General features: G+C 36.2%; 1 protein-coding gene across 1 annotated transcript in view; it reads left to right on the top strand.

Moving 5' to 3' along the window:
• The first annotated feature begins 1991 nt into the window (after positions 1-1991).
• The window catches only part of LOC126831351 (tyrosine-protein kinase SRK2), a 44143-nt gene continuing 37518 nt past the window's right edge, over positions 1992-8616 (top strand). The window contains exon 1 of the mRNA XM_050561924.2: positions 1992-2110. The gene's annotated coding sequence lies outside the window, so the exon portion shown is untranslated. The remainder of the gene's footprint in view (positions 2111-8616) is intronic.

Genomic DNA, 8616 nt, shown 5'->3' with positions numbered 1-8616 from the left:
TGGGTACCTAACCTCGGCGCATTACTTTTCGTGGAGTTGTGGCGGACAACTCTGAAACTTTAAAAAACATGCTATGTTTTCATGAAAAGCATATAAATCTCTGATCTACACACCTCTTACACCATTGCCAATCGCCTTTCCCCTCTCACGCTCACGGTTTGTTTCCTCAGTCTCTCATTTACATTACATTTTGATCTGTAAATACCGGTACTGATGTGATGTTTCATAGTAAAATGTGACTTTGTCCTTCGAGGGGTAGCGATCAGATGAAATAGGGTGATATCTGGGAGACCTACATGAAAAAGTGGTTTACTGCACCAAATCCTGGAGATCACGTGGCTAAGTGGTTAAGACGCTGGCTCGCTAGTCTGGAGGTCGGGTGTTCGATCCCTGCATTGGCCGAGAAAGTTCATCCCGATTTTCCGGCGTGGTTTCCCCTTGTCAGTGATGCAGGACGGAGGGCATGACAAGGACAGCTGTCTAGTTGTGCGGATGGGACGAAAAACCGAGGTCCCGTGTACACATTGGCGTGCACGTAAAAGATCCTTTGGCAGTTGGCGCCGCTGCCCGGTCAAAATTTCCCTCATAGCACTCTGTATGGCGTATGCCCGTCTTCATTAGGTTAGGAGCAGAACAGTAGGACGTTAAAACCCATTTCATTTTCATTTCATTGCACCAAATCCAAGGGAACCATTAAAAAGTTACTGGGTCAGTTATGGTATCTTCCAGTAGAGCCTATGCCATCACACTTAATCATGGCCGCAGATCTTAGTAAATTTTAGGGGGAGGTGGCGGGCGTAGCCCGACACACGGCTCGCGCCGCAGGCGCGAACAGTTCTGTGGGGGGTCTAGGGGTTCTCCCCCAGAAAATTTTGAAAGCAGGATGCCTGAAAACGCTAGCCGAGACCATTTCTGAGCATTCTGCAGAGATGAACGTACCAAGAACCAAGGGGAAATATCCTCAGCCTGAAAATAGGACTGAAGTTTTGGGAGACGCTGACAGAGTACGGCGGGCGAAGGAATACGCCACGTGCGCTACAGGCGCATTTAGGGGTCTTGGTGCCTCCCCCGGAAGATTTTTTAAAATTAGGATGCCTCAAAATGCTATCTGAGAGACCATTTCTGGGCATTGTACATCGGCATGTTCGGAAATATAGGCTACATTTCCCGGGCTGAAAATAAGAATTTTGAAATTTTATCGATGCATTTTTCGGGGGGGGGGGGCGAGGCATATGAAATCTCCCCCAGTGAAATTCCAGGTGGGGACACGTCCCCCCCCCCGGATCTGCGCCCTTGCACTTAATATTTGACCGTAGGCCTAATATTGCGAACACTACAAAGAGACAGCTGAAAGAAGACCGGGATAATGACGAAGCTCCAAAGTCCAAAGAAACGACCGATCAGCTGCAGCGTTCGCCAGAAAGATATACAACGTCGAGAATTGGAAGACTTTGCCTCACCGAACACAATATGACCATTTGCATAAACGATTGGAGGAAAATGGAAATGAAATAGGATTTAACTTCCTACTTTTCTGCACCAACCGAGCTAATGAATTATGAATACATGATATATGTTGTGTGCTACCATGAAGAAATTGCACAACTGAGTTGATGTGGTTCCCGTTGATAAATGCATGTTTCACAATCGTCTGTCCAACCTCGTGGGTTTTCTCCCGATCCTCCCACTGTTAAAGGCCCCAACTTGTAAGCAAATTTTTGAAATAAAATCGAACCGCATCTTAACCCCAATATGAGTGGACGTTTAAACCCCATTTCTCTTCCCGTCTCTGTAATGGTGAAGGCATATTTTTTTTTAAAAAATCACCAATAAAAGTCCTCACCTCTCCTTAATAATTTTGTAATAATAATAATCACTTTATTTCGAAAGGGTGGACCAATTTCAATCTCGAGTACCTCATTTTTATCTGATGTCTGACGATGATATTTTCGATGAATGAATACAGATATATCGTGACGTCACAGGGGATACCCTACCTTCACGACCTTCACCTCTAAAATGATTCCCCAATGAAGTATCGACACAGCCGTAACACACATAAGGATTTATAACCATGCAGGATTTAATAACGAATCATAATTATTGGGAGGTAAGCAACTATTATTTATTTTGACGTTGAATATATTTTTCGCGATTTCCCTTGCATGTAAGAAGATTATTAAGCGAAAAGCGTATAAATTAAGTGTTCTAAAAATGTCATTTTCAAAATGGCCGCCACACTTCCTGTCGATGCTGGGTCATTTTGGTCGAGAATTATTAAATTCCCTAGCAAGATGTGGTTCATTAAGCAACATTTATGGACTTAATGGTTATCGTAGACATATTTACTGAAGAATTTAAATCTACAAACTTTGTTTAAAATTCTGTAAAAATGTCAATATTCACAGCGCAACTACTATTACTAATAGCCTAATAGTACTACTTCTAGGCTAGTACTAGACTGTGATCAGTGAAACACAGGTCTCAGTCGACACTGCTCATGACAGGGCAAGGCTCCATGCCATGTCCGAGATAAACCTTTAAGTTTAACAGGGTTACAACAAATGGGTCCTAATCTTTATCAACAAAACGGCAGCATACACATTACCCAATAATCAGATTAAAGTAATTTTGAAAACAGATAAAATTTATTTGTAGCAACTTATAAATAAGTGCTATTCCTAAAAAAAGAAAGAAAAAAGATGCACGTGTGTCACTGTGTGTTGTTGACACAGTCAGGAGTGAGGACCATAAATGATAGGTTAATCCTCAGAATTTTAATCATTATTGAAATAGTGGTACGACTTAGTAGCTGTGGAAGTATCCACCAATTTCACAACATATTTGACACTACTGTCACTACTTTTCCCTAAATACTCACTGACATAATATTTGGTTTCATTTTAACATCCATTCATTTGATTTTTATTAATTATGATGTCCTAGTTAACCCATTTACATATGTACTGTATATGTTCAATCTATAATTTCAAATTTGGATTAAACATTATGTACAGTGAGTAACTGAACAACTCAATTCTTGATATAATTTATATTCTGTTAACAATAACCCACAATAATAATACCCTAATTAATATTAATTAAACTTAATTAAAGATTCATGTGTACAAACTGGGTGATTCAAACTAATTAATTTATCATAAATTTGCTTCAAATCTTTCTCAAAACATTGTAATTAATATTAATTAAACTTAATTAAAGATACATTCATGTGTACAAACTGGGTGATTCAAACTAATTAATTTATCATAAATTTGCTTCAAATCTTTCTCAAAACATTGTAATTCACTAATTGTCAAGGAATACCGTTGCTATAAAAAATCGATCAAAAGAGGTCATGTTTGTGTCACGTGACTTACGGATGCGAAGTCGGAGGAGAATTCATTGCACACACAAGACGATGTCTTTAATTGCTGACTATTTATTACAAATAATGAAATATCGAATCCTAATTAAATTCTCGGATTATCCACTGCCCGGGTCTTTTGCCGTGATTTTTTTATCTCAGAAAGTGTTGTACATCTATTCTAACTCTTTATAGAGTTTATCAACATGTACATCAAGAGCTCAATCTCTGCGTGCAGCCTTTGACGTCACACGTGCAGATATTCCTAATCGTCGGGCTGTCGATTAGGGGAACCCTGACATTTTTGTCCTGTATATGCTTCATGGGTGTTTTTTTAGGGAATCCAGTATTTTTCTAGTAAGATTGGATATCTCTACATGTACTTTCCATATATACCAAAATTGCCATACTTTTATTGGAAATAACCACCCGATAAATACTTTTCTGGGAACCTATCTTTAAAAATACACAAGGACCAACAGTGAATGGTATCTAAGAAATATAAAAACCTGCCCCTTAATATGTCCGATCTACCTGTCTGTGGTTTTACAGCCTTTCTCTAATGATTATAAGCTTACACTAGCTCTGGGTTATCTTGTTTCTCTAATAATTATAAGCTTACATGTACTAGCTCTGATAACCTTGTTACAATAAATGTATGTAATTATATTTTAATCTTTACACAAGCCTAGAAAGAAGGCACTTATGTGCCATGTTGTCATTTGGCCAAAATTCTCTTTGTTCAAAGCAGCCATAATTTGGTCAGGACTCAAAAGGATGTTTTGATCAAAATGCCAAAAAGATATTAATTCATTGCAAAAACAATTAAAGCCAAGGGACATTGTGTAAAATTTAGATAAAGAGCTGACCGTTCTATTTCAAAAAAAGATAATTATGCAAAATACATGTATTGAAAATTTCATTCAAATTGCTTTATTTTGAGCAAACTTATCAATGGTTGTAGTTTTGACAAGATTTGTGTACATTGTACATTGATCGTAACCATTATATTTGTCATTCGAGTCTTAGCCTTCATCATTAAATGGCCAAACCGTTATAACCTACTTAAAATTGGGGCCATCTGATGGCACCGAGAGTTGATTATGGTTTATAATTTTACATGTACCGGTATGTCCAATTGATATTTTACATGACATTTTAAGGCCCAAACAAAGACCTGCAATATGCAGATTTATCTTTTACATAATTTGCCTGTTTAAGCTTACAAGATAATTTTACAAAACATTAAGAAGTTTTTTTGAACACTCTTAAAAAAATTCAACTATAGTCAAAAATCATTTATTTGCACTTTAACTGTGTAATGCAAGTTACTCTAAATGTAATGCAGTTACTCTAAATGTAATGTGAGTTACCAGATAAATTTCCCAGAATGCATCAGAACTTCTTGTTTCAATGGAGGGTCCAAAATGACCTAGTTTGTGTCGAGTGGACGTTAAGCCCCATTTCTCTCTCTCTCTTTTTATTTCAAATATATCTATTTTAACCTTAAATTTAAATACTTGTTTGTGTAAATGACTACAAATGTACAGAAATTTGAGTTTCTAATACAAAAAGCTGTTAGTGGAGAGTAACATTTTCAAGGAATGGAAGGGTGTGCAAACCCAGGGTTGTGGATAGAGGAGAGATAGAAATTTTAAATGTTGAAATTAACCAATGCCTTTTTATATGCCCACATTTCCATGTGGACGTATTATGCCGGCGCCCCTGGCTATCTTTCCGGCCACAATTTGTTTGTAGACACTCTACAGGTCACAATTTTTATCCGATTTTGATGAAACTTAAAATATATCTTTATATGTGTATCTCAGAGATCTCAGTCCCTTTATATATTTGCACATTTTAGACCATAACTTTCTGGATTATGGCTCCTGATTGTACAAAAAACGCTTTTGTTTTCAGCTTGTTCTCTATTCATCTCTTGCAAAATGTGAGCGTATCTTGCCTGGCAACCGCTGGTTCATTTCACCCAATGTATTTGTAGTACTCATTGCTACATGTATGTAAATAAATAGCTTTGGATTGATAATGAATACAAGTATTACATAAACCATTTTGAATCTTGTTTGGACGTTTTTATTTTTAGCAAAATGTTTGGCCATTTATGATCAAAATGCTGGACTGTTTTGCCCGTTGTGTCTGACAAAGTGAAAGTGTGTGACAGGTGCCTTGGGCCTAGGCTTGCCTATACAATATATAAATATTTGGTAAACGTACATGTAGTACCATTTCTAAGTTACAGCCATTTATTAACTTAATAAGATGACTTGTTAGGCATTGATTATGTAATGTTAAACTTACAGATGATTTTAATATCTTATAATAAAAGTATAATTTTCTATTCTCTGTCTCAGCTGGGGGGTTGGATGGCCGAATGGTTAGCACGTGCACGTTGTATCATAAGATCTGTCATTGAGTCAACTAGCGTGGTTTCGATTCACAGTTGTACGTGACAAGGAGTAGGATCGCCTGTCCATTCTCATGGTTTTCTCCAATCTCCAGGTCCTTCGGTTTCCTCCCACTGCTAAAGACCCCTACGTTGAAGCGAATTATTGAAATAAAATTGAACGGAAATGACCTAGTTTATGTCAAGTGGACGTTAAACCCCATTTCTCTTTCTCTCTCTGTCTCAACTGACTATTAACTTTACTTTAATCCATAATGCGCGTGGAGTAACATTTATGGTGTATCTACCACTTAATATAGTATGAATGGCTGTATTAAATATTACCCGATCACAAAACTCTATAAAAAAAAAGTAAAAGTTGTATCATATGGTAACAGCCGATATGGAAATAATGATTTTTGGTGGTACCTGTTGGGCAGACAATCAAACTGTCAGTTAAAGATACATTATGGGAGATAAGATAAAGAGATGGCAGTTCTCGCTATAATAGTTAAAAAATAGATAGTGTAAAGGTAATTTGCTGAAAATTTCAGTCAAATTGATCCACTATGAGCCGAGAAAGAAGCCGGTGAAATTTTTGCATAGTCTCGGTTATCATTACTAAAATCATTAATATAAACAGCATAGTCTCGATTATCCACTTTTTCTGATTTAATTATCTTTGGCCGTTAGCGGCATATAGGAATCTAATCCAGCCTACATGTACATCGAAGGCTAGCCTTGACATCGAGAGTTTATTATGGTCTGGATAAGTTAATTAATGTCTAATTGGTAATTTAGATAACATTTCAGGCCTAAAGAAAGACTTGTAATAAGCAGATTTTGCTCTTGTTTAAGTCATTCTGAAGGTCTAAAATACCAAGGTCCATTCATGGTTCCATTCCGGTACCTGTATACATTGTTGCTGTGAACGTAAAATAATTCTGGACAGTTGGAAATCAAAGAAGAGTAGGGCCTACACAGGCATCTGTAACATGGAAAATCTCTTTCAAAAAAGCTGTGACTAACAGTAAGTGAAGGAGGACTGCACCAAACATAAAGAATTATACAAGACAAACCCACAGGCAGGACACTATATACACTGTACATGTACGCAGACATTTCAAATAAAAAGGCATTAGATCAAGTGAATGGATCCAGGGGTTAGTCGTAACGTTCCCGTTTAATGACAATAATTACCGGTATGTCTAATTAAGTCTATATTATGTCACATGACCATTTTTAATGGGCTTCGTAGGTTCAATTCTCTAACTAGTGAGTATTACGACTGGTTGACGGAATGTAGGACAGTGAACTTTGATCTACAATAGTACAATTGAACATGTGGCAGAATTTTTACATAAGCTAGTCTGTACCCCTTTCCCCAATCCCATTCAGATATCCTAAATGAAATATTGTTTATAAAAAACTAAACTAGGCTAGTCTGAATTAGAGGATCGGTTTCAGACCAGGTTTTTTTTCTTCAAATCTTGCTTACAAACAAAAATGTACTAGTAATAGACTTTAGACATTACATATTACTTATAATTCATCATAGCTTATTAATGTTATTTTTGAAAAAAATGCCATAGAAATAGCAATTAACAAATGTTTGTCTCACAATGACCAAAGTATTGTGTTAATGAAACATTAAACCCCATTCCAATCCACAGCACATGGGCATGAATGATACAGTATGTCTTAACTACAAAAATTGTCCTTAAATATTTATATATGTATTTGAGGTTATGATAAATGAATGTTTTATCTTGTAGGATATCGAGATAAGAAACACTGACAGGATATAAGCAATAAAATCAGATGATAACTAATCTAAGGTACATGTGTGTTGTTGACATATTACACACTACATTCAACTCATTATTTATGTACTGAACACCACTAACTGATCAACTTATTAACTGACTTTTAACAGAGCTATGGCTACAGTACTTACATGTACATCCTCAATAGCTGGTTGTTTGGTCCAACTCTGTGTCCAAAAAATATATTCTCCAGACATAAGTTATAGTAAACAGAGGGACACATAAAATTAAATACAATAAATTCTTATCTAATTTCACTACATTAACCTTATCAAGATCCTGTGACGGTACAAAACAGTGCAGCCCTAGTATTTAAAATCTTAACACAAATAGAAGTGACAATACATGTATGTATAACAACAGGCCTACAATGGAAATGTACAAAAAAAAGGAATGAACAGTATATAAAATATAATGTACATATATATCACACTATTGCTCTTTAGATAAACATACTACTAGGTCTGATGTTGAGTACAAAGCTGGCCTATCAAATAAAAATCATTAATCAATTTGTAACCTTATTACATGTATTTTAGTTCTAAAATCTTCTCAGGACTTCAAGTGTTACTGAAGAATAATGTTTGCTTCAAATATTTTATTATCAGTTAGCTGGTTTTTATTATGCCCACATTTTCATGTGGACGTATATATTGTCGTCGCCCCTGTCCCTCCGTCCACAATTGTTTGTGAACACACTACAGGTCACAATTTTTATCTGATTTCAATGAAACTTGAAATATAGGTTTATCACCCTAAGATCTCCTTTCGATATTGGCATGTATTGGACTGTAACTTCATGGATTATGTCCCCTGATTGTACGAAAAATTGCATTTTTAGCTTGTGGTCCCTCTAGAGGTCACAATTATTATCAGATTTTAAAAAAACCGTTTTGATGAAATTTGAAATGCATGTTTATAACCCAAATATCTTCGTTCCTTTCTATTTTTATGCATATCGAATCGTAACTTCCTTAAACGTTCGAATATATCACCGTTACACCGTAATTTTGTCGGGA

This window comes from Patella vulgata, chromosome 1 (genome assembly GCF_932274485.2).
Source record: "Patella vulgata chromosome 1, xgPatVulg1.2, whole genome shotgun sequence".
Classification (NCBI taxonomy): domain Eukaryota; kingdom Metazoa; phylum Mollusca; class Gastropoda; family Patellidae; genus Patella; species Patella vulgata.
This window is presented reverse-complemented; position numbering and strand designations above follow the sequence as displayed.